The sequence below is a fragment of the Miniopterus natalensis genome, chromosome 2, assembly GCF_054644295.1.
Source record: "Miniopterus natalensis isolate mMinNat1 chromosome 2, mMinNat1.hap1, whole genome shotgun sequence".
NCBI lineage: Eukaryota > Metazoa > Chordata > Mammalia > Chiroptera > Miniopteridae > Miniopterus > Miniopterus natalensis.
The window spans coordinates 20,358,833-20,386,371 of record NC_142082.1 but is presented as its reverse complement, the minus strand read 5'-3'; the positions used below and the strand labels follow the sequence as shown (position 1 = coordinate 20,386,371).

The 27,539-nt window shown below is 38.4% G+C and overlaps 1 protein-coding gene and 1 long non-coding RNA gene across 6 annotated transcripts in view; both read left to right on the top strand.

Moving 5' to 3' along the window:
* The first annotated feature begins 39 nt into the window (after window positions 1-39).
* LOC107535507 (uncharacterized) lies at window positions 40-1,032 on the top strand. Its single transcript, XR_001603035.2, has 2 exons — window positions 40-125; window positions 724-1,032. It is a non-coding gene; the product is annotated as an uncharacterized LOC107535507 (long non-coding RNA).
* A 3,364-nt stretch (window positions 1,033-4,396) lies between these two features.
* Window positions 4,397-27,539, top strand: part of NSD3 (nuclear receptor binding SET domain protein 3) — a 94,354-nt gene continuing 71,211 nt past the window's right edge. Inside the window, exon 1 of one of the 5 annotated variants that reach the window (XM_016210457.2) lies at window positions 4,397-4,823. The gene's annotated coding sequence lies outside the window, so the exon portion shown is untranslated. The remainder of the gene's footprint in view (window positions 4,824-27,539) is intronic. The other 4 variants (XM_016210464.2, XM_016210472.2, XM_016210480.2 and 1 more) reach the window with 4 other exon arrangements.

Sequence of the window (27,539 nt, the reverse complement as noted above, 5' to 3'; positions counted from 1 at the left end):
GGTGCGCGTGGCGGTGCGGGGCCGTGTTTACTGTGGTGGGGTCTGGGCTCGTCTCTGTAGGTGGGTGCGGGAGAGGCGCGGGCACCGAGACGACGAGCCCCGCCGGCGACCCGGGTGTGCGGAAGGTAGACTAGAAGCGGGGCGCGGGCGACGGAGAGAAAGGAAGGGAAGCACGAAGGAGGGGGAATGGAGGCCGAACTCCGGAGCTGTTGGGCGGGCAGGGGGACGAGGGCCGAGGCCCAGGAGAACGTGCTGGGCAGCTGGGAGCTGTCGGGGAAACTGGGCGCTGGTGGGAGAAACCGGGTCGCCGAGGGAGCGGCTCCGCGGGAGGGCAGGCGCTCGGGTCCCCCGGGTCGCTGCCCGAGGACTCGGGCCGCCCGCCCCACCTCCTACCTCCCGCGAACGGCTGACTCAGTCCTCCAGGCCCTTCCCGATGCCCCCTTCCCCAGCTCCCCAAGCTAGAAGGGCCCGAGGCCGTCTCTATGGCTCCACCTCTTTCCTCGGGGGTGACGCCACTCTGAGTGACGACATCACCCACCAATGGGCTCTCAAATTACGGGGAGCGAGGGCGTCCTTCGCGGTGGCATCCCTGGAGGCAGCGAGGTCCAGTTCCCACCCGTAAAATGACTTTCTTCCCTGGCGGCTTTAGTTTAAAGAGACTGTGCTCGGGCGTGGGAGAAGGGAGGCAAGACTGACGTTTTTCTACCTGTCCACCGTCTCTAGGTTGTGGACCAGTCGTCCTCGACACCCTTCGTTGAAGGCCGGGGTAAAGAAGCTCTTACTCCCCGGATAGCCCAACAGGCCTGATAGTCGCCATGGTAACCATCTTGGAGTCGTGAATTACATCACTTTCCTGTCTTTCCTTCCTTCCCCACCCCCTCCAACTGCGCAACTGCGGCGGAGGGAGCATTGGAAAGAGGGAGTGGCAGAAAGGGCGGGAATGGTAAAGAAAACATCTTTAGCATCCCTCTGGCCCAAAACTGGAAAGCTGTGTAATCTGAATTTGCATTATAAATATTCTCTTAACAGGCATTGTTTATGATCAGTACTTTCTGCAAAAATCTCAAGTAATATTTAAAATATATATTATAGTAGCTGTGTGGGTTTTGGGGGGCACTTCAGTGCCTAGGATGGGCAACTGAGCCATCTTGGGAATGTGAAAGATCTAGAAATGTTCTCACTCCCTAGTTATCTCTACTCATCCATTTTATCTACCTCTAGAAAGAAGAAAAAAAATTTAGTGGCTCTTCTGTGACTAAAGCCAGACAACAAGGAATACCTTTCTCACAGAGAGCACTTCTCTTAACATGTTAGCTGACCACAGACTTTACTCATCTGGGCTGCACATTTGTAAGAATGAAAGATGGCGGGTATTAAATTTCAGAGTTTTTTTGGGGAGGGGGGGTTGTTCTTAAATACATACTGCTTTTAATCCGCAAAGCATTTTCAGCTAGTAGCTAAATGGATCAACTATGTTAACTAGGCAAAACTTTTCAGTTTGGCCACTAGAGGGCCCTTTGTGCATGTGTGATGCCCAACTTTCCACGTAAAGGTTTCACTTCACATTCTATGTTTACTAGATTTAACAAATTCTATAAAGCTTTGGTCTTTTTACGTTTTTGTTTTTGTTTTGTTTTCTCCTGAAAATTCCCGATGGTAAATTTTGAGCTCTAAAAGTCTAGGCTATAATTTTCACATTAATTTCATAAATTAATCACTGCACAACCATGTACCCATACTTTTCTGGAAAAGATAAAGGATGCAAATATATTCCCCTGAGTTCGCTGGGAGACATTTTATACCGGGAAATATTCTTATTCATGCATTCTATTCACTTACAACCAGGCACAGTGAAAAGCATTAAGTATTCATAAACCAGATGCATGATTCCAAGATCACTATTTGAAAGATGAGCTTGATTTTCTACCATGGCCATATGTCAGCAATCCTGTTCTGCAAAGAGAAGGGTTAAGAATCTTTCTTACTGAAATTCATTTCTTCAAAGCAATGTCTGCCTTCTCCTGTTTTTAGGACTGGCGACTTTTTGACATTCAGGATAAGTGATCTATGATGTAAGGAGTTTTAGTTATAATCTTTTAAAAAGAAACAAAAAATGTTTTTCTCCCTAACTCTGGTCCTGATTGTTAGATTGCTGTCTTAATGACCTGTTTGCCCATTTTCTTTGAAGAAGAGAAGGCATATTCTCTTCAGATGTTAGATGCTAAAAATATAGTTATTTTAAATGGCCATTTCCCTACATATGGTTCCAAATCAAATGTTATTAACAATGTATTTTATAATGTTTTGCAGAAAGAGACTATGCATCTACTTCACATACCCTTAATTTTAAAGTTAGCATAGTTTTAGAAGAAAATCAAAATAAAATCCCCAGGGACAACCAGATTCTCCTCAAGGGGAAAATCCAGGTGTCTGGTCAAGGCAACAGTTTATCAACAAAACAAGGTAAACATGGGAAGGTGGAAAAGAAGGGTGGAGGTAGAAAGGATCATAGGAAAAAAAGAAAAAAGACCAATTTAACCTTTCTTCCCAGGAGACTGAATCAAACTCTTTGGAGGTCTGTGTTCCAAAAAGGCATCTAGGGATTTAAAACAAAAAATGTGATTTTATTGATTCCTTTAACTTCGGTTGCTACACATGGCATAGATACTACATAAGCATAGTTTTAGAAATATTTAATGATTAATTGTAATGGGAATGCTTAATTCTGAATATCATCCTTAGTATTATCAACAGGGTCATGTTTTAAAAACTAATACATAACTAGTAATCATTAAAATAATTGATCTGGCTCTAGCCGGTTTTGCTCAGTGGTTACAGCCTCCGCCCTCAGACTGTCCAGGTTCCATCCGGCCAAGGGCATGTACCTTGGTTGCAGGCTCCTGCAGGCTCCCTGGGGATGAATGTGGGAGGCAACCAATCCATGTGTCTCTCTCACAACGATGTTTCTCTCTCCCCCCTCCCCCTCTCTGAAAAACAATGAAAAAAATATCCTCCAGAGAGGATTAAAATAATTGATCTGTAGGAATGTTTTAACTTCTTATTTAAGTGGTATTTAAAGATATCAGGAAATTTCTCGTAACTGTACCAAATAGATCCAGCACTGTAACATCCATGGAGAGTATAGCATCTAGTAGTGATATGGCTTTATTAATCTCAAAACCGAGAGCAGAGTTTTGGTTTCCTCATCTGATTGCTGCCTGTGTTTCCTTGGTACATTCTCTGTGCTGCAACGTTCTAGTCATTATCAAACAGTCCCCAGGAAATATCACCAAATCTGCACGCCCCAGCAAGAACAGTTTACTGTGTCACACCCCCAGGTCCTTCCATTGTTTAACATAAATTTCCTAGGATGGGGAGGGCTAGAGGGTTACAGGGAATTTGTACTCCCTTTCCCTCCTCTCGTGCTCGAGTGAATTCTGAGACAAATGCCCTCCCATCCCTGTAGAGGGAGATCTGGCGGCCAGCCGCAGAAGGCCCAGGCACGGGAAGCGGGCACGGAGCCCCCTGGAGCCCCCGGGTCCCTCGGGCCCCGGGGTCAGGAGGCGCTGACTTCTTTCTAGTTACCCACAAGCCTCCGGGCCCGCCGCGCGAGCAGGAAGAAGGCGCGCGGGGCCCGGTGCCTGCTAGGGCGGTCGGCGCTTCCGTAGCAGGGGCTGAGATGCCTCCAAGGCCTCCAATGCGTGCAGTGGGGAGCGTGCGGCTGAAGCCTGCCCCCCGAGAGACGGGCTGCCCCCGAGGGTCAAGTAGGAAGTTGCGGCCACGGTGTCCACACGCAGACCCATGTGGAACAGGCGGCGCTGACAGCTGTCGGACGGACAGCCCAGGAGGCGCATCGGTTGTTGTACTCTGTCCCCGTCGTCTTAACCGGGCGCCCGTCCCTAGGTTATTTCTAACATCCAGGGGTTGGAGAGCAGTACCACTCGGAGGTGTACCATACGGTGTGCAATATACGTGCTGTTATTAAGTACGTAACACACACGAGCACGATTTCACCGCGCACGCCCAACCTTGAACCTGCCTTCCCTGTCTTCTAGTTTGGTTTTGGGGTGGCTCCCCTCCGCACCGTTCCTTCCCGTCTCTGAGCCTGGATCGCCCGCGGTCTCACTTCTCGTCTAGGCTCCCTCGGGCTGCTCTCATTTCGGTTCTCGCTCCGGCCCCTCCTTCCCGCCCCGCTGACTAGCCTCTTCCTCCTTTTTGCCCCCCGCGCCCCAAACTCAGGACTGCATTTCCCGGTAGGCGCCGGGGCAGCCAATGAGCGGCTGAAGATTTGGCGGCGGCGGCGGCGGCGCTCTGAGAGTCGGGGTGGGGGGGCTTTGTGCGCGGCGTCGGTGGCGGCAGCGGCGGGAGCGGCGGCAGCGGCAGCGAAGGCCACAAGCTAGGCGAGGCCGGGGCCACTGTCCACTGGTCGCCGCGGACAGGCGAGCGAAGGCCCACTCGAGCCCGGAGGACCCTCGCTGCCCCAGTCGGCCGCCAGCCACAGGCTCCTCTCCGGTAGCAGCGGCTGCGCGGAGACCCCCCCATCCGTCCACCCCCTCTGCCTACCCCACCTCCCGCAGCCGTCCTCCTCTCCGCTCCGGCCGGCCTGGCCAGCCTGGCCGTGGCCCTCCTCCGTGCCCGCCGCCATGGCAGAGGCATCCTGCGCGAGAAAAATCTAGCCCGGGGATTTCATGCGGCCTAGCTTGGTTCCGTCTCCTCCCCCCGCAGCCCCGGCGGCTGCCCGCACCCCAGTCCCGCTCCGGGCCTCCGTGTCTCTCCTGTGATCCTACTGACACGGCCGGGGGTTAGAATGGAACAAACTGAAGGTAAAGTGAATGCGTGCGTGTTTGTGTGTGTGTCTGCTGGAAGGGCCGAGGAGGGGCCGACTTAGGGATGGGACCGTGGTAGGGAGAGAGACCTTAGCCCGAGTGGGAGGACGAGCGAGTGGCCCGCAAGGGTTCAGGGGAACCTAGAAGGAGGAGCAGATGGCAAGGTGGGGGGGGGGTGAAGGGTGTGGGGAGGTGGGGCAGGGGAGGTGGGATTGGGGTAAGAGCTGGAGTGGCGCTGAGCTGGGAATTGGGAGTAGAGGTGGGATGGGGGCGGGGATAAAGATGGACGGGGGAGGGGCGGGGAAGAGGAGCGGAGTTAGACCTGGGCAGGCGGAGGAATAGGGAGGCTTGGGGGTGTCGGGTAGGAACTGGGAGGGTCTGGGGGAAGGAGATGGAATTTGATGGAGACATGGGCATCAAGGGAGAAACGAGGGAATGGAAGTGGAGGAAGAGGTGGATTAGGAAAAGGGAGGAGAAATGATTGAAACTGGATGCAAAAGGAAGGTAGGAAATAGACTCAGGAAACTGGAAGACCTAGTATTGGGATAGAGAAGGAAATTAACTGAATATGGAAAATGATGGGAACTAGCGACCAAACATCACAGAGTGGGAGGAAAAGAAGGGGAAGGGGGTTATTAAAGTGTTAGGGAGGGAAAGTCTTTTGTTCCTATATTTGTGTGTATTCTGTGCCTTTTCTTTCAAGGCTGGAAAATAGAGAAGCAAGTGGTTATGCTGTTATGGTTGTTGTGAAATGCGGAGGTGTGGGTTTTACCCTGTTGAGGGAGGAGAAGTGTTAGTGTTACGATAGCAAGACAGGGAGAGACATGGCCATAATTTGATGGTCTTGGTGAAGGAGTGAAGACTCTTTAGATTTAAAGGGGGCAGGGGCAGCCATGTTTGCTGCCAGGCACTGCAGTGTAAATAAATTCCTTCTCTCCGACATCAGTTTGAATCTGGAAGGGGCCATTTCAGACGGTTAACCCCCTTTCTTTCTATTCATGAACTCTTCCCTTCCATCTTGAGGTCATTTAAAATTATTCATAACCACCAAAGGAAGGTAGTGATGTTTTCCATCTCGTGTGTTTTGCTGGCCCCCCACCTTCTGATTGCAAAGAAGACATGCTAATGAGCTGCAGTGTAAATTTTAACCCTTTTTATAAAGTTAAGACTGTATTTTTATTAGCTGAAGGGATCATTAGTACTCTCTTATTTGAGACATGACCATGAAAGGTCTTTTAAATATTCATTTGTTTCAGAGGCCTCAGAAGCAGTCAACATGTTTTCTGCAATTCTTTAAGTAAACAAGGAAATTGCATCGGTTATTTTACTTGGGCTTGTGTTCTTGGCAAAGCATTGTGTGGGGGTGAGAAGGGATTGATTGGAAGATCTGCTTGTCATAGATAATCTGCTTGCTGTATTTTGAGTATTAGAAAATTAGAAATGCACGTAGTATTTTAAAATGGTGTTTCTGATAGCTCTTGCTTATAGGTTAAGAAGCATTTCCATTTTTTATCAACTCTGTTCCCTTCACTTTCACGTTGCTAGTTCAATACGTTCTTCAAATGCCAGTGCAGCATACTGCAATAATCTATGAAGTAGGCATACAGTTCTCAGAGCCTCATTGAGGAGCCAGTATTTTTGGTGGGAACTTCAGGTCACTCTCAGGAAAGCTATAGTAACTCTTCAGTGTATTCACATGTAACTATATTTGTGTGATATGAAATTCAGTTTAAATCCTGACAAATTTAAAGGTAGAAAAATTAGGTGGAAACTCTTTTGTTTTCATATTGAAGAAGATTAAATGTGTGTGTGACCTCTTGTTTTATAATTGTAATTGAGGTAATCTAAACTTTAATTCATCATGTCCATATTTCAACTGTTCTCTGATACCAGGAAGGCTTGTTAAAATTGTGATATGATGGACTCAAACCAGTTGTACTACATATTGATTTAATATACCTTAATGCAATATTTTTTCACTTGTTACATAGAAGTTTAGGAGGTGTTCTTGATCTTTTGGAAAAATTTTGTGAGGAAAAATTCCACTAAAAAAACATTCAGTAAGCCTTTTTGGAATTTATTTTTATGCAGACTGCATTTTTATATCTCCATTCATTTGACATATTATTTGTAATTAAATCATAATTTGTGTGCATGAACTATTAGTGCCATAAATTTTTAGGAAAATGAGAAATTGCTTTATATTAAAATTAACTCACATTGGCAGCTTGAATTACTAAAAAAAAAAGTGTATTCCTATGTATTCAACATTTTGTAAAGACCACAACAAAATCAGGGTCCCTTGCCCAGTTGTCATGAGTATTCTGGCTCCTTTTTAGATATCCATATAATGAAGAAGGCTGTTCTAGTTAGATGACAATTAAAACCCAAACTTTACTCTGATTACCATATCCATCAGCTCACCTGCTACCTAAGAGCTTTTTTTAAAATATATCTTCACCAGAGGATATTTTTTCCATTGGTTTTTAGAGAGAGTGGAAGGAGGAAGGGGGGAGGGAGAGAGAGAAACAAACAGACTGACATGTCGATGTGAGAGAGACACATTGATTGGTTGCCTCTTGCAGGAGCTCCAACCAGGGCCAGGGATTGAACCTGCAATCTAGGTATGTACATGCCCTTGACCAAGAATCGAACTCTCGACCTTTCAGTGTGAGGGCTGATGCTCTAACCACTGAGCAACACTGGCTAGGGCTGTAAGAGCCCTTTTTTTTATTTAACTTTAAGTTATTAAATATGCTCTTATGTGGACCCGATTGAGTGAGTTTTGGGTAAAAGAAATTGATTGTATTTGAGATTGGTCATCCTTGAGTGAATTGTCAAATCTGATTCTAGATACTCTTTGTGGAGTTTATAATAACATTCATAATAATCATAATTACAGCTGATAATAGTTGTTCTCTTTCAATGTGCTATGCTGAGTATCTTACATGCATGATTTTCTTTTACCCTCCAGACAGTTGTGTGAGGTTCGTACTATTAACTCCTTTTTACGGACGGGAAAATTGAGGTTTAAGTAGCTTAACATCACACATGGTAAATAGCAAAGCCAGTATTTGAACGCAGGTCTTTTCTAATTATACAACCTGAATCAGCAGACCTTTACTTTTAGGTTTTTAAAAAGATTCATTAAGATAATACATGTTCATTATTTAAAAAATTTTTTTTTGAAATATTATAAAAAGACTAAGAGGTTTAAAAAAGTTAACACCCTATTTCCCACTGGTGACCATTTGAAGTTTCTTGTGTGTCTTAGAACATTTCTGTACATATACGTATATCTGTCCTAAAAATGCATGTGAATTTGGCCACACTATCTGCATTTTGCATTTTTGTTTTAACAGGCTATCTGGACCCTGGCCGGATTAGCTCAGTTGATTAGAGCATTGTCTGGATATGCCAAGGTTGCGATTTGATCCCCAGGTTCAATCTGGTCAGGCATATACAGGAATCAGTTAATGAATGAGTCGAACAACGAATGATGGATGTTTCTCTCAAATCAATAAATAAAATTTAAAAAAACAACAACAAAAAACAGCCTATCTGGGACATCCTTCTGAATGAGCACTTATGGATCTATAGCTTTTTTTTAAGGGTAACATAGTATTTCATTGCTTGGAATGTTGTTTAAGTTGTTAACAGGTTTTTGCTATTATAAGTCATAGAGCAGGTCCTGAATTAAGTCCCTAACAGCCTATTTAAATAAAAAGAGATCCAGTACAACTACTTTATTTTACATGAGTGAAAACAGGCTTTGGTGACAACCTGTTACCTGGCTATTTACACCACATCACGTTACTTCATTATTATGAAAGTACTTGAGCTTTTTGTGACAGCTCAAGGTGAGAGGGAATTCTCAAGGTTAGGCACGTTTAGTATAATGAATTCAAGAGGATTAAGTTGCAGTGAGGCAAAGGATCATGCTTCTATTTTTCATTTGTTCACTATGTTTTACATATAGCATATGCACAGACTATTTTTGCATGCATAAATGAATCATGTCCAAGTATCTTGAAATTTGTGTTTTGCGTAATGAAGTGGTTTGGGGCAGAATTTTTCCTACTTTAATAAAATTATCAATGAAATAAGACAGCAGTGAAACGAAAAAATAAGAAGACTTTTATGGTCCTGGAAAACAATTTGGAAAGAAAAATGCGACATTGGTAAATTTTTTTAAATGAACTATACCTCATTGAAAACAAATTTTAGCCCTGCTGGGCATGGCTCAGCGGTTGAGCATCGACCTAGGATCCAGGCGATCAGGGTTCGATTCCCAGTCAGGGCACATGCCTGGGTTAAGGGCTTGATCCCCAGTGGGGGGCGTGCAGGAGGCGGCCGATCAATGACTCTCTCATCACTGATGTTTCTCTCTCTCTCCTTCCCTCCCTTCCTCTCTCTGAAATCAATAAAGATGTATTAAAAAAGAAAAAAAAGAAAAATTTTAAAAATCATAGCAGACACTGTTGATAACTTTATTTTTTATTATTTTTGTCTATCAGGACAAAAATAAGTTACCATGGGTATTTATTTATTGGGTTCTTTTAAAACAAAAAGGTAGTCTGTTTTAGATATTTAAAAAATTAAAATCATTAAAGCTTTAAAAAGGTTTAGAATTTGGTATCTATTCATAAAATCTTGATGCAGTGCTCTTTTTAGTTTTACTGTAAGAAAAGCAGAGTCTATTACATTTGAAAGAGCAACAAAGAGGATTTATCCCTTTGTTAATAAACATGTCCAGCATTTGAGTTTTCAATGAATGATGAACTTTATTTCTGCAAGCTAATCTTTTTATAAATATTAATAATGGTAAGTGTAAGAAATTGATTATACTATGGCTACCTAACACATTTTTAAAAAGCTTACAGAGTTTTGTTTTTGGTTTTTACTGTTGACTTTACTAAGTAGTTAATAAATACTTGTAAACACTTCTGTTTCATGTTGGGCCTCTATAATGTGGCATGAAAAGAAGGTTAAAGGCATATTTTAAGTTTTGTGAATTTAGAGAATGGTCAGTTTTTTACTGGATGGATGTGTTGTTACTCCTAAAGTACATCTGTTTATTGACAAGATTTTGAATTTGAAAAGCTCTTTAAAAATGGGTTCTTGGCTTATTTTTAAATATAAATGTGGATCTGTGTCATTGCTGACTTATCTACAATGATAACTTTTTTTCTTACTCAGTTCCCTTTTTCATCTAGATTTAGGGCTGTATTGAGGAGAAAGTGAAAAGGAAAAGGAAAAATTTTTATATTTATAATTTCCATTTATAACCATAGGAATATATCATTATCTAAGAATAATACCTTGCATTTATATTATACCTTCTGAAATGTTGGATAGAATTCCCACACAATAACTCAGCTTTTTTCCTTTTTAATATGAAGTAGGAAAGCACAAGAATTCTTTAACCTAAGAGACTTCAGGAACTCCTTAGGCTGAATAGACTACCATGTTAAATAGAATAAGATTTTCAGATTTCAGTTTGAGTACTTTTTAGAAGGTTTAAAATATATATATGGGTATGTGTTTCTTGACTTTTTCTTTATAGCCTGCTTTCTCCTTACCTTGATAGACAATTAAACATTACTTTTTAATGTAAGAATATTTTTCTGCCATAGAACATGCTTTTTTTTATTTTGGTGTAACTTGTATTCAGGGTTCCTGAAATAGATAAGTAGATATTTTAAATTTAAGAACTCTGTGACCTCCTGGGATTTTCTGGGTAAAGCAAAAGTTAGCTTATCAAATTGATTTGTGATGAAGAAGAAAATTAAAAAGTGTCATATGGAGACTTTTGGCCATAGCCAAGACAGTATTGCATCTGTTGAGTCTTGTTTCTAACATCTGTAAGAAAGCTGTACATTAAAAAACAAAACAAAACAAAACACCCCGAAACTTTAAAAATAATCATTTAAAAAACTTTTAAGTTGTGTAACATGACATAAAGACCATAAAACCTAAGTGTACAGCACAGATAAATAATTAGAAAGTGAACATCATGTAGTCACCACCTAGGTAATAAAACCCTTTAAGAAAAGCTGCAGAGATAACTTTCCTGTAGCTGGTACTGCCTTCCTGATATTTGGACTTTAGGGATAAAAGTATGTTGAAAAATAACCTAAAAATTAATAGCCCTGAGGTGTCAGCAGATGTAAAAACTGAATGACCAGTTTTTACATGTTATTATCAGAAGGATTATCTATGCAATTAAAAAAGAACAGCTTTCTAACTTTTAGTATAGTCATTTAGTGATTTGAAAATCTTGGGCTTTATTAACGAATGTGAAACAAAAATAATATTGAATCCTGCCCTCGCTGGTGGGACTCAGCAGTTAGAGCACTGGGCCCTCATACAGAAGGGTCACGGGTTCCATTCCCTGTCAAGGGCATATACCAGAGTTGCAGGATCGATCCCTGGCCCCACTTGGGGCACACACGGGGGCCAGGAAATTGATGTGTCTCTGTCACATTGATATCTCTCTCCCTCTCTCGCCTCTCCTTCTCTTTTCCTCTCTATACCCCCCTCTCCCTCCTTTCCACTCTTTCTTAAAAATCAATGGAAAAAATATCCTCGGGTGAGGATTAACAACAACAAAAAATACTGAATTCTACAAGAATTATGTCATTTTATGCAAAGTGTTTTTTATTCAGAGTTCGTCTCTTTTGCACTTTTTGATAGGATTTAATGACTTGGCTTTAGATTCATGTGCAAACTCTAATCTTTCAGACTTTTGCTTAGTACGTGTCAAATTTGCCTATAGTAATAATAATCTTCTAACTTAAGTATATTATTTTACAAAAACTAGTTTGACTGTTGCTTCACATTAATGTAAACCATTCAAAAACTATTAACCTGAGACGTAATCAGTAGTGACCATCTATGCTTGACTCTTCATCCTCTGCTGGATTCTTCTTACCTTTTCTGTGTTTTGCCTAGGTGAACCAAATTTCTTTTGAAACTAAAGAAACTTACTTTACTTGATTGTGCCTCCTGGGCTTTCTAGACTATTTTATATGTTTGCAAAGGTTAAATGTTGACTTTCAAGGATTTTAATAGAAAAAGTTGACTGTCCATCCGCCCCACACACACCTGCTGGGAATACAGTCTATTTCTGTAAAACTGTCTTCGTGTTTATGATTTCTGCAGGATCCCTGATACATTAGTATGTAGTATTTCATGTTTGATTGTGGTGAGAAACTTCTTGCTGTGCTTTACTATATCCTCGAGTTTCTTTCTGTAATGCAATAGAATGGTGTTCATTTTTTATTCTGACTGAAGGTTAAAGATATCCCTTGCTAATTTCCCCCCGGAAAGGATGTTTTTTCCTAAATGTGGAAGCAAACATGACTTGATGTAATTATTTTAAAAACCTAAATTAGGTAGTTTGGCTTTGTGTATGAAGTATAGTGAATATGCTTTTGGTCATCTCAGGGTTTCTGTATTATCACCTGCACAGTTATGCACTGGTCATTAGAATATATTTTATTGCCTTGCACTGAGCCTCGTCCCACATACCGAGGTTGCCAATTGATGTTCCTCTCTCATCGATATTTTTCTCTCTTTCTCCTTCTCCCTTCCTCTCTCTGAAATCAATAAAAACATTTAAAACAAAAAATTTATTTGGTGACTGAGGTATTGAGGTTAAGGTATTGCAAACATGTAACATACATGCACATACATACCTACCCCTAAGAAATGCTGATGACCCTGTTAGTTTTTATCTTTTAATGGAAAATTTGTACTTTCTAAAGTGGCTACTAGTTTAAAAATAACATTTATTATATTTAAGTTATGAAAGGAGGGAAATTGAAAACCAGTAGGGTATAAAGAAGTTTAAAATCACCTGAAATCTTACCAACTGGAAGTAACTATTATTAACACTTTATTCAATAGCCTTGCAGTGTTTTTTCTTATGTATACAGTATATGTATTTTTTTTTTTTTTACAAATTGGAATTGTACATTTATATTATTTTGTAACGTGCTTTACTGAGAAATAAATTCTTTTTTGAGAATGTGATTTTTTAAATTGTCATAAATTTCATTGTAAAGAATGTTTACCATTCTTCTGTTGAGGGTATTTTAGGCATTTTGCAATTTGGGAATATTATAATTTGATGGCATCCTTACACATTTTAAAAAAAACCACTGTATGATTATTTTATTACAGTCAGTTCTTGGAAAAAGAATTACTTAAAAAATATGAACATTTCAGAAGCTTTTGACATATTTTCAATTTATTCTCCAGAAAGGTTTTTTTAAAATAACAGTTTTATTGAGAAATAATTCGCATACTATACAATTCACCCATTTAAAGAGTATAATGCAATGGTGCACATTGCAATGGAGAGTGCTGTATGTGCTTTAAAATATATTTCTTTTCATTCAGATTTTATTTAGAAATACCTTGTTTTAGAAAATGTTTATATAAATTATACTATGCCTGTATAATTAATTGTTGCAAACTTGTCACCATTTGGAAAGTATGGTTTTCTTTTTTAAGAGAGGTTTGCTTTGCTCTAACTGACCTTCACCCTGATAGTTGTACAGTTTGCCGTAAGCCATATAACAAAACATCTTTTTTTTTCTTCTTTTTTTTTTTTAAACTCAGTGGTCAGTGGAGTGTAGGGCAAGAATCAAGGAGATCCTGTTCCCACTGTACCTCTTACCTCTGAGGCTCAGTGTTATCTCTAAGTAGAGATGAAAATGACTACTTTATAGAATTATAGGGATCCAAATTAGAAGTGCTAGAGTGTGCCTAGAGCTTTGCGCAGCATCAGTGTCATAACAGTGGGGTTTATCCCAGGCATGATTATTGCTAACAGAGAGTGCCTAGAACTGTACCAGGCATATGTAGCTGATAGTAAATGACTTTTTTTAATATAAGAAAAATAACACTTGCAAAACAAACTAATCTTTAGTTGCATGCTTAATGGATGAAGAAATAAACTCAGTTGGCCCAAACTCACTTTCATAGAAGTTAAAAGTTGAAAGTTAACTAATGCTTGGTCAGAATGTTTGCATGGGTTATGTGGGTGTTTCTCAGTTGGTAAGAGAGAATTCATGCTGGTACAAGTATGAACATGAAGTTAACTTTCCAGTCCAAGTTATTTACACTGTTGTTATAACAACAGCATGGTGGCTATAGCTTCACCAACACTTAGAGTTCTGATTAAGCAAATAGGTAATCATGTAAATTTTGAATTTATGGTATGAAGTTACTTATGTTCTTTTATTGATAACTTATTTTGAAAACACAATGTTGAATACAGTTGAACCTAAAATACTAAAGTACTCAACCTGATGAAACAAAAAACCCTGGTCTTTATAGGAAAAATAAACTTAGTATATATTATTTTAGATATTATGATAAGTTGCTTAGTACTTTAAGAACTACATATCATTTCTGTAATGCATTCTCTTTATGTCTTGTTATGGGGAATGAAGAATACAAGGGAAAAGAAAGTAAAATTTGAACATTTGCAAAATTTTAAGAACCAATCTGAGAAACCATTTTATTATCATTTAAGTTTGTTGGGGAAAGAGGTAGGAAAATATATGGATGAACTTGTTTGTTTACTAGATTCCATAGTGAATGGAACGGGATGACTGGTGTAAGTTACTTAGTCTGTAGTAACTTTCATTGTGAGCCAGTACCCTTGATGTAAGGGATTGGAAAATAATGTAAATTTTCTTCAAGTGGTAACACCATGTCTGTTGTTGATGGATTTGGTCAAGAATAAAGTGAAGACTGTTGAGGTTAAACCAAATGGATACGAAAAATAGGGTGTTTTACTATTAAGTTTTGTGTTGCTACAAGGCAGTTCAATAGTAATGTAGTTTAGTCAGGAAAAAATAAGATTGACAGTGCAACCTAAAACATGTAATTTAGTGGAATCATAGTCAAGTGAAAATTGTGATTGTATTTAGTGACAGGGTTTCTGGTTAAATGAAATAAGATATAGATTTTTGGATTTCCTAATCATGTTTCATTTCATGTAGGTCACTTCCTAATACAGGATATTTTAATGTCCTTCACCATTATCCTTCTTGGCACATTTTTAGTAGAAAAATTTTAAGCGAAAGTTTCAGAAAATATTTGGGATGACAGCACTAGAGTTAAGCAGATTCTGGAGTTGTACTATTATGCTTTTAAAAAGAGTGCTGCTCTGGCCCTGGCCTTTATGGCTCAGTTGGTTGGGCATTGTCCCATGCACTGAGAGGTTGCTGCTTCCATACCCTGGCAGGGCACATGCCTAGGTTTTGGGTTCAGTCCCCAGAGTGATCAATGTTTCTCTCTCTCTCTCTTCCTCTCTCTCTAAAATCAACAAAAACGTATTTAAAGTTTAAGCTTTTTATATTACATGGATTACTTGACTAAACTATTATTTAGATATTTTTACTATAGCCATACCTCAGAAGCCTCTGAAACAAAGAGAACTCGGTAGAAAATTAAAGCTATGCCTGGTCATTATGTTTTCACTTCTTTTCCTCCAGTCTTTCTATATGATTAATTCCTAGTTTTGATTCCATTAATCCTTTTTATAACAATCTAGCCCCCCAGTCACTGTATCATATTACCCTGTTTTATTAGCTTAACATTGTCTGAAATTTCCTTGTTCGTAAGACCAGAATCTCTTTCCTTTGATTTCCTAGGACCTAGAACAGGGTCTGGTACATAGTTGGTCTTCAGTAATTAACTCTGTCACAAACAAAACAAAACAAAAAAGGACTCTGTAAGGAATAAGATACATATCTGGAGTAACATGCCACTTGGAGTCTGGGAATAGGCAAGGTGAGACTCAGCTTTTGATTATTTACTTAGAGAATTATTTACTTGGTGGTGTTGGTATGGTTAATTTAGGGTGACTAGTTGTGATTTCATATAGAAATGTTTCTCTGGGAACTCTTATTTTAAAAACAAACTTTTGTCCAGATGTACACACATGCTCTAAATCCTATCTACCTAAAATGCAATAGAGTTAACAAAATGGACAAAAATATGAGAAAATACATCCATGGTCAGTTTTTTAGTATTTAGCTTTATTTCCTAATCTCTTTAGAGATCAAGGAATTTATTGAAAGTCATTTGTATGCCATTGGTTGAAATGAAAAGGAGAACTTCCAAGTCCTTATTTTCCAGTGTATTTTTTTGATTTATGATTTATGAATGAACATCACTGTGTAGCGGATATAGTCACTTTAACTGATATAAGCAATATTTGGCTTGTTTGAGTTATCTGAGAGTAGTTGGAGATCAAATATTTCTTATAGTAAATTAGTGATTTAATTCTGATCTTGAAATGCCAACATGGTAAGTGTAGAAAGGGCTTTATTTTTACTTATCTATTGCTTTACATATTTTAAAGCAGTTAAACAATGTTTTAAGATGCGAATGAAAGCCTTTTTATTTAGGGAATTTATACATTATTTATCTTTATAAAATAAATTTCCACTTAGAGCTTATTCATTAGAAAAAATATTGGCTTAATATAGTTCTTTTGGATGGCTGTAAGGGCTTTTCTTTTTTAACTGTGGCTATTATGTTTAAATGAACAGATTTTGAAAAATGGTTCTTATTATAGTTCTGTCTTTACCACTGGAAGTTTTCTCCCTCCCTGCACATTTTTGTGAAAATCACCCACAAATCTATGTGACCCAGAGATTTTGGTGGTTAGAAATTGAAAATCTTAAATACACTAAATATTTTAGTAATAAAAGGACCCATAACCTTTTTTTTTTTTTTTAGCGTGGCCAATAAGTTTATTATTGTCTGTATATGAAAAATCATCATAGAAAATTGTGGTTGGTTTATTAGCTCTCAGCAGCTCATTCCTGAGCTCTGAGGAAGTTTGCCTTCTTTCTTCTGAGCTACCCAGTCTTTCTTCTGCTGCTAGTTTGGTTTTGTGTTAGACATAAAAATAATCAAAGTGCAGATATTTTCTAGCTTTATTTATGACCTTTTTTAAGAAGGAAAAAGCAAATCTGTACAGTGAGTTCTAAATGCATGGTGTTAACAAACAGCCCGTGGGATTTCAACAATACTAATTACTTAATGGTTATTAGTTCATATTAAAATATTTCAGTTGTTAATTCAATCCTAGGGCCCCTTAAATGTAGTACTCGCTTCTGTTTTCAACTGATTTGTTTATTGATAATGTGCCAGGCATTGTAGTTGGCCTGGGGATTCAGAGATGAAGTAGTCCCATGTCCTCAAAATAAACTTCCAGTCTTTCCATATTCTCTGGCATCTAAGTTGTTTTTATTTCCCGGAATTAGGTAGTGTGCTTTTATTAAATACTTGTAATTTGGTTTTGTAACATATCAAGAAAGGCCTTTCTAATAATCTAGATCATTTGGAAGCTGTGATATTAAGAAGCCAAGAAAGTTTTTAACAGAACTGAAAATCCTTTTAGTTAAATGTGGGGAAGGCGCTCCTCTCCCCCCAGGTTAGGACTTTTTGTTTCCTAAGCCTAGAAATGTCTGAGGTCCCCTGCATCCTCTCTCTGTTCTCACATCCCCTAGCTTCTCAACCCGAATGTTTTCCTTTGTCATCCAGAGCTCTTGTCCCTTTCTGTCAGCAGGGCCTCTGTCTTGCTTATCTTTTATCTCTAGTCCTTAGGACTAAACATAATACAGGCACTCAATATGAAATGAATAAATGAATCTTACCAGGAGCAATTTCTGAGCCTCATCTCCTGCACTTTTCCTTTATTGCTTTTCTGTCTCCAGTAATAATGTAACTGTATGATTGTAGGAGTCATGCCTAAATTTTCATCCCTATCATTTTTGTGCTTAGCCCAGTGTCTGGTAAATAGTAGATGTTCAATAAATATTTATTAGAGAAGCCTGTGTAGGTTGGGGTGGGGACAGCCTGGCTGTAACTTTTGGTCTCCTTCCCATTGTAGCAGCAGTAGAATGGGAAGGAAGGAGGAGCTAGCATGAACCTTGGCCCAACATTGTCTCAGCCTACAGCGGGCAATTAACAGACAGCAGCTGGTATCCAGAATTGATGTAATAAAGTATTTTGCTATTATTTCTTACACAGGTGTTTTAGAATCATGTTCACTAACACTCACACCCTTCCTTTAGGTCAAGACAGCCCTCTACCATGTATTTAGTGCTATGGTAGAGTGTAGGTAGAATGCTATCCCGCAGAAGAGGGTACTTGACCTGGCTTCAGAGGGTGTATGATGTGTGAGGGGGGCAGTCTGGAAAAGTTTCTTGAAGTATCTTAACACATCCGAATAGAATCTTCAAGGATGAGTGGTTGACCAGAGAGGAAATGCTAGACTAGTGGAGGGCAAGGTGGGAAAGCTGAAGCAGCAGGAGAGGAGGCTGAACAAGTATACAGGGGCCAAATCAAGAAAGATCTGCTTTTGGGTTTTTGTCCTAAGGCATGGAGAGCCATGGGAGGTTATTAAATTTGTGGGGGGTTTTCTGTTTTTAAATATTATCAGTGCTCTGGAGCAGGGGTGGGGAACATCCAGCCCGCAGGCCATATATGGCTGTCGAAATCATTTGGTCTGGCCCTGCCAAGGCAACTGCAGGCGGGACTTGGAAAATCTAGGAGCTGTTTTCATAGCTAATTTTATTTTATTATTATTTATTTATTTTTATTTTATTTTTTAAAAATATTGTTGAAAGTATTACAGATGTCCCCCCTTTCCCCCCCATTGATCCCCTTCACCCCTAATTGTTTTAAAAATATATATTTCCATTGATTTCAGAGAGAGGAAGGGAGAGATAGAAACAGCAATGATGAGAGTCACCGATTCACCGCCTCCTGCATGCCCGCTACTGGGGATCGAGCCTGCAGCGCTGGCATGTGCCCATCCCGGGAATCAAACCCTGACCTCCCGGTTCATAGGTTGACACTCAACCACTGAGCCATGCCAACCAGGCATAGCTAATTTTAAATTGATAATTTTGTATGGCCCAAGAATGATGTTATAAATATCCAAATGGCCCTTGGCAGAAAAAAGTTTCTCTACCCCTGCTGTAGAGAGCAGATTGGAGGTGGACAATTTTGGAAAACGGGCAGAAAGGTTTGGAAACTGTTGCTGTTATCCAGATGAGAAATGATAAGACAGAACCAATGAACATAGTGCAAACTGGGAACATTTGCAAGAGAGTTGGGGGTAGAACTTGGTTTTGTTTTATGCATTGTATTTATCTTCTCCCAGTCTGGGGCCTTGTCTTTTCACTTGTGTTGTCTTTTGGTATATGGTTTTTAAAGTTAATACTGTTGAGTTTATAAATATTTCCTTTGTGTTGTACTCTTTGTACTCTTTATGTATTGTTTAAGAAATCCTTCCCTACCTTGAGTTCATAGAGATGTACTCTTGTTTTATGATTTTGTTTTTTCTTAAAAGTTTTTAAATTTTACTTTTCATATTTAGTTTTTAAGCCACCTGGAGTTTGGTATATTATATGGTGAAGATCTAATTTTTGTTCTATATTGATAAGCCATTTTCCTAGTGTCATTCTTTGAATCTTCTGTCCTTTCCGCGCTAATCTGTAGTCCTTCTGTTATATGCCAAATTCCTGTATAGGCTTGGTCCTGTGTTGAGGATCTTATTCTGTTTCACTGTCTGCCCCTTTACCAATACCTCATATTTTATTTGTGCATGTGTGTGTGTGTTTTTAATATTTATGTATTTATTTTGACTGGTGGGTTTTTTGTTTGTTTTTAGTGTTACAGACTTTATTCTCCCCCCATTATTCAACTGTTGGCTTTATTTTATTTTTTAATTAAATTTATTGTGGGTGACATTGGTTAATAGGCTCATACAGGTTTCATGTATAGATTTCTGTGATACAAGATTTGTATATTGCACTGTGTGCCCACCACCCAAAGTTAAATCATGTTCCATCACCATATATTAGGCCCAGTACCTCATATTTTAATTACTGTAGCTTTATAAGTATAAAGTTTTTTATTTTACACCTTGCTGAGCAGTCACAAGTATACACGTGTTTCCGTGTCCCAATGTTGCTGACCAGTCATGAGATAACTCGTGTCTGCACTTATATTAATTGAAGTAATTTTAAACACCTTGCTGACCAGTTACAACAGAAAAGTAGTCAGCCACACAGGCAAGTTCTGGCTTGAAATAGCTGGTCAGCAAGGTGTTAAGCACATTTAATGTGTGTGTTCACACCAATAATTTTTTTAATGGATATTGTACACTTTATTGTTGAGGAACATATGTAAAGGCTTTCTTGATTTCTTTTGGAGCATTTTTTAAAAGCTATAATTCACATACCATAGAATTCATTCCTTTATAGTGTACATTTCTGTGGTTCCATCACTACAAAAAGAGATTCTATATCCATTAACAGTCACCCTCCACTTCTCCCTCCTCCAGCCCCTTGCAGCCTCTAATCTTCTGTCTCTACAGATTTTCCTATCCTGGACATTTCATATAAATGGAAATATACAATATGTAGCCTTTTGTGAGAGCATTCTTATTTAAATTGAGTAAAATTGATAGATTAGCAGGGCATTCTGTAGGGATATATTACAGTGTCTTTTAGAAAATATGACAAAAATTCTGTGCTTTAATAGGGGGGAGAAAAAGAGCAAATACCACCAATATTTATTTCTGCTTTGTTTTTATTGTTTAAGCATCAAATCCACATTTTATTTCTCTTTCACTTACTGAAGAGAGTGACCACTTTTATGCTTTTGCTTTAGTTCCTTAATGAGCAAATGTTTTGTAGCAAATCCTGTTATAGAAAAGTATCTTATGTTGACGCCTCTTGAGTTTATTATATATAGACAGAGTGAGAACACTTTGATTTGGATGCATGTTGTTGTCAGTAATTGTATAAAAGTGACATGATTTGCTTTATGTCTTATGGATAAGTGAGTACTATCATGTGAAAAGATAAAGGGAATATATTCTCTCCTGAATTATTATTTTTTTAATATATTTTTATTGATTTCAGAGAGAGGAAAGGAGAGGGAGGGAGAGAGAGAAACATCAATGATGAGAGAGTCATTGATCGGCTGCCTCCTGCATGCTCCCCATTGGGGATCGAGCCTGCAACCCGGGAATGTGCCCTGACCAGGAATTGAACCGTGATCTCCTGGATCATAGGTAGATGCTCAAGCACTGAGCCACTCTGGCTGGGCCTGAATTATGTTTAAAGCTAACAGATTTTCCACTTTAACACAGAAATTAGTCAGCAGCTTAGAGTTCTTTTTAAAAGGGTACCTTGGAAAGTACCTTTAATTCAAGATACCCAGATAAGGTTTACTAATATAGAACATTTATTTAACATACTAAAATACTATAAGCCGTTTGTGTCATTTGGAGACTTGATATTTTATTAGAATAATTGCTGAAAAATTAAATATGTTTTCCCTAAATCATAGCATTAACCTTTCTAAGAGTTAGCCTCAACCAGAATGTAGTAAACCCCTTTAAATGATTCAAAAATTTGACCAGCAGCCTTTTCAAACCTTGTAATTTTGACATCCTCAAATTTTCATTTAAAAATAAGGAAACTAAAAATTTGTTTAGTACCTCTAGAGTTAATATCATTGTATAATGGCCTCAAAGTCTCAGAAGTCCAAGCATTTGCATTACTATGGAAATTTAACAAATTTGGGGGAAGAAAATGCTCAAATTTTAGTCAGAAATAATTAGCTTCTATACCACTGTGGTTAAAACTTTTATGGATAGCTGTAACTACCAACAGTATAACACTTGGATGCTGTTAAAAGTACTTTCTTTTGTTTGTGGGTAAAATAGTAAATCTTGCAATCTGATACGGTTTTTGTTCTCTCAAAGGATAAAATCACCTGAAGACAAATGGAACAACTACTTGCATTTGTAATTTTGTTTGTATTTCCTTGACAAAAATTTCCAAGCAGGATCCATTTTGTTTGAAAGATTGACATAGAGTTGTGTAGTCACTGTACCAAATTCAGTTCTTGCTCTTTGTCTGTAGTAGAGCTGGATTAGATGCTATCAATGCTAGCTGCTTTTAGTGAATAAAAGGTAAACGTTGCTCATTTCCTTTTTGGTACTCTAGAGACGTGGTCATGTTCTTAGAACCAAGTGGTTCATTTTTTTCCCCATAGTCCCCACTCTCACCCACGGTTTTTTTTATTGTTGTTAAAATGTAGAAAAGCTTGCTCTCTTTTTAGTGAAATTTGCATCCTGTTCAGACTTAATAGCAGTTAGTGTTTGCTGATTTTTAAATGTGTTTAGGCTCTTTAAAAATATTCATCTCGCCTGGCTGGTGTAGCTTAGTGGTTGAGTGTCAACCCATGAACTAAAAGGTCACAGTTTGATTCCCGGTCAGGGCACATGCCTGGGTTGCAGGCTCTATCCCCAGTGGGGGGCTTGCAGGAGGCAGCCGATCAATGACTCTTTCTCATCGTTGATGTTTCTCTCTTTCTCCCTCTCCCTTCCTCTCTCTGAAATCAGTAAAAAAAAACATTAAAATATATATATATATTCATCGTGCGTGCGTGCGTGTGTGTGTGTGTGTGTGTATGTGTACTGTGCGGTTGAGTCAGCTCCAACTCCGGGTTACCCTATGAATGAGTGATGTACACAGTGTACTGACCTGAATAGCCCTGCTCAGCTCTGGCAGACTCACTCCTGTGGCTTCTTTTATGGAGTCAATCCATCTCAAATTTGGTCTTCCTCTTTTCCTGCTGCCTTCTATTTTCCCAAGCAGTATTGTCTTTTCCAAAGAACCATGCCTTCTCATGGTGTGCCCAAAGTAGGACAGCTTCAGTTTTGTCATTTTTGCCCCCAGTGATATTTAGGCTTAATTTCCTCTAGGACCCACTTGGTCATCTTTCTGAGGGTCCGGGGAATCCATACAGCTCTCCTCAACACCATATTTCACATAATTCCTATCAGCCTTCTTCACTGTTCATCTTTCACATTCATACATAATAATTTGGAATACAAGGGTATGGGTGGCCTTGGCTGTAGTCTGTAATGACACATCATTGCTCTTGGTAATCTTTCCCAGTTCTTCCATTGCTGCCAGCCCTTCCATGTCTCAGCCTTTTCTTGACTTCTTGGGTCCTTACTTTCATAAAGAATGAATGACTTACCATTTTAAATAGGTATAATAAAATAGAATAACATACCTCTCTTTTTAAAAAATAATTAAAAAAAATTTTTTTTATTGATTTTTAGATAGAAAGAGGTAGAGAAACATCAATTTGTTGTCCCACTTATTTATGCGTTCATTGGTTGATTCTTGTATGTGCCCTGACTGGGAATTGAACCCACAACCTTGGTATATCAGGAGGATGCTCTAACCAACTGAGCTACCTGTCCAGGGCTCTATTCTTTTTATAACAATATGCTGGTGTTATTACATTACTAACGATTAAATAATTTTTAAATTGTGAAGGCCAAATGGGCAATACAGATTACTGTGATCATATAATTAGATTAAAATCTGAATAGATCACAGTACCACAAAGAAGGGAGTCTCTTTTAAAACTCTGGCATTAGAGGATTTTAGCATTGTTCCTAAGCATTGTTTCCAAGTTTTTACTTTATAGAGGCTCTGGTTTCATTCTTGATAACTTGTGTACTGAAAATAATGGACCAATTTTTTTTTAATTTAAATCAGCCCTAACCAGTGTGGCTCAGTTGGTTGGATGTTGTCCCATGCACCAAAAAGGTTGCTGTTCAATTCCTGGTCAGGGCACATGCCGGGGTTTGGGGCTCAATCCGTGGTGGGGAGTGTGCAGGAGGCAGCCCATCGGTGTTTTGCTGTTCCATTGATGTTTCTCTTTCCTTCTTCCTGCCTCTCTAAGGAAAAAAGTTAACTCCCCCCCCTCCCACTTTTTGTGTGTGTAGATTTTGGGGGGAAAATAATAAAATGAAAATCTTCCTTGATGCTGTCATCAAGAAATCTTCATATTCAGCCCTGGCCAGTGTGGCTCAGTTGAGCATTGTCCCATGTACCCAAAGGCTGCCTGTTAGATTCCTAGTCAGGACACATATACAGGTTGTGGGTTTGATCCCCTGTTGGGGTTTGCGCAAGAGCCAACTGGTCGATGTTTTTCTCTCTCTCTCTCTAAAAAAAAAATCAAACATTTTTTAAAAGAAATCTTCATATTCAGTCATTAAATATGAGTCACAGTTTAAGTTTTTTGGGGGTGTATGTATTAAATTGATTTTAACATAGGATCTGATTTTCAAACAGTAAGTGATCATTCAGTTAGAAATCAGTATGTTAATATATTTGATAGCTTTATCTTGTCATACCTCAAAGAATATATACTTAAGCTTTCCTTTATTTATTAAATTTAGATGTTTTTGCTTTAAAACAAAGTGACCCTCTAATTTTTCAGTAGTGTGTCTTAAAATTTTCTTTATAAATGTTTCATCACAGAAATCTTCAAACAGTAAAAACACCAGGTTTTCAAGAAGCAGCATAGCTGGTTCATTACTGTAGATTGTGTGCATGCATTTTATTCTTGTTACTATAGAAACACAGACTGTGGATTTATCATAAACCATGAGAAATGTTCCTTGCAACAGTTCACAAAAAGAAATATCTGAATCCCTTGTTTATCCCGGGGTAAAGGAAGACCACCCTTTTCCTCTATATTGTGGAAATCACATTATATTCTATTATTTTTCTTTAGCTGTAAAAATTCTAATGTTGATATAGTAAGTATGCGTGTGTGTGTGTGTGTGTGTGTGTGTGTGTGTGTATTTTAGTATGAATATAATGAAGAGATTTGGAAAATAAAGATTGATGTTCTTGCCCTGGCCATTGTGGCTCAGGGCACATACCCAGGTTGCAGGTTCAGTCCTCAGGGAGCATGTGAGAGGCAACTGATCGATGTTGACTCTCACATCAATGTGCCCCTCTCTCTCCTTTCCTCTCTTCTCTCTCTAAAATCAGTAAAAGCATGTCCTTTGTGTGAGGATTTTTTAAAAAAATTACAAAGATTGATGTTCATGTCAATTCAGTGACTGAAAATTTTATGTTGAGATCTTTCACATTCTGAATTTCAGATTTACAGTATTAATCACACTAGGATTGTAAATAGATATGCTTATGTGCAGTTTTTTAATATCTTCGGGGTTTTTTTGTTCGGTTTATAGACTCTCCCTGGAAGTTTGACTTCATGCCATTCTTTTCATGCTTTAAACCTTGGGGGGAAGGTTAGCCCAGAACTAAGGAGAATCTCGGTCGTTAGTGGTGAGGTAAGCAGTTATCAGTCAGATTTTGCCAAGGATAGTACCTGAGGAGATGAGAACTGCATTTATAGTCTCTTGCATTCTCCATGGAAAGATCCTCAACAACTCTTTAAAGTATTTCATTTATATGTAATAACTCCCTTAAGTTTACATAGTTCAGTTTAAAAGATTCATTAAACCTCTTCTCTCAGCGTTGACTGGGTTCTTGGAGCACACGGATGAAAAAAATTACATCCTGCTCTTAAGAAAACCACATAAACAGGTTGTTTCATGATTAATTCTAAGAGGTCTGTGTAGTGTATCTTAGTAACACAGAGGAAAGTTACTCAGACTAGCCTCCAGTTTAAGTTACTGCTTCTTGGAGATGACTTTTTGAGCTCAAAAGGTGGTTGAAGGTTAAACCCAAAAAAATGTGTAAAAGGGCATATTAAGCATCGGATATAACATTAGTGGAAGCACAGTGGTACAAAATTATAGTGTGTACAGTAATGCCCAGTAATTTAACATTACTAGTGTACAGAACTGACTTTTGAGGTTAGAGATATAGATAGAGACCTTTCTTGGAGGGCCTTATACTTTGACTTTCTCTAGGAATCATTGAAAAATTTTAATAAGGAAAGTGTTGTGGTTAGATTTATGAATTAAGTAACCTAGGAATGTATTTAAAGGGTAGACGGGTCTGAAAACAGAAATAGGCAATTTGTATGACATCTTAGAATGATTTCTGATTTCAAGAAGCTTGAATAATGATATCAACATGAGGAATTTTGATGTATAATAAAATATAAAGTTTTATTGAGAAGAGACTGGTGTTAAACATAGAAAAATAAGTATATACAGTATAGCATGTGATTCTTTAAAATAGGATCCAGCAATATGTATGGTCTACCAAAGAGAGTTGTTCATTTTGAGAATTTATTGAACTGACTTAAACTATACATTTAACATATCATGAATACTTAATTGATATTTATAGCTTTAAGCTGTTCATCTGAACCACCTGACATGCTGCTGCTTTTTTTTTTTTTTTTTTAATATTCTGTTTCTAAAATGTCACTTAAGGATTCCATAAACTTTTCTGTTATCACTCCCCTCATGAGTAAGTTGGTAAATAAACAAAGAGCCTTAAATTTTTAGTTGATAATTATCAACTGTTTTCCTTTAAAACTATTTATAGACAGCTTCAACAAAATTAAGAAAAAAAGTATTTATTGATTTATTTGTCTTTAAAAAAAAACTAGAGACTGGTCTGAAAAAGAATTTGTCATAAATTGTTTGCCTGTGGTGGGTTCATTTACTTGGAAGTACATGTTAGAATGGATAGAAGACTAGTATCATTATGTGGTCTCTCCCACCAAATGGTTAACTCTGAGGAGTGGGATTGAGGAAGTGGGAAGTAGGAAGTGCGAATGTTTTTGTTTGTGTTGCTATTTACATACTTAGGGATTGTAGGAAATAAGCTTACCTAACAAGCCAGTGCTGTGGAACAGGGTGGCTGTGTTTGAGCCCTCCACTTGCAAGATGTCTGCCTGTGGGCAAGTTACTTAATCATGCTGGCCTTCACTTTTCATTTGTAAAATGGGGGTAGTAATAGGATTTCCTCAAAGGGATGGTCTGAGGAGTAAAGTAATATAACCGATGTGAAGCATTTAGGATAGTATTGACACATAGTAAGTCCTCAAATGTTATCCATTATTATTATTATTACTTTAGTAATACGAAAAAAATAAAACTTACCTTCTTTATCAGGGATTTATTGAGGACAAAGGTGTGAGAATATTTGGAGGCCTGTACTGAGTGGTTTTTAAATCAGTGGGTTAAAAACACCTAACTTCTACACCCTACCTGTCTTTCATGATCTGAATGCTTCCCTTTCCTAGTAAACATTGTTCTTCTCAAATGTCTTTTATAATTATAATGGTAACACATTAGTTTAATTCTTAGTCATCTTTTTTTCTCACTATTATTTTATGAGTCTTGCTGATAAAATCTTATCTAGTTTATTATACTATTGTAAATGCCTTTAGGTCAGAGTTCAAGTTTTTCACAAGTTCTGGTGCTCAACATTGCACTCTACAATAGCCAACAGGTATTGAGCTCTAACTATACCAGGCACTGTTGCAGTATTGCTCATGGATTAACTCTTAATTCTTAAAACAACACAAGGTAAACAGAAAATTATAAGTATCTACAGTTTCTTGATAAGGAAACTGAGATTTAGGGAGATTAAGTTGCCTAAAGTTGTATAGCTGACAAGCCTTGGATCTGGGTTTTGAATCTGTCAGTTTGATTCTGAGCCTATGCTCACTAGAGAGCCCCTTAATTCTGTGAGGTCTTAACTACGATGTCAATCAGTATGTCTACTCTTTGGAGGCTGGCTGCCAAACTCTAGTAATTATAAAAATCACTGTAAAGGAATTTCATTATAGTCCTAAAATAGCTTTTTAAAAAAAAATGATCAAAACTACTTTCTTGATTGCATGATTGTATCA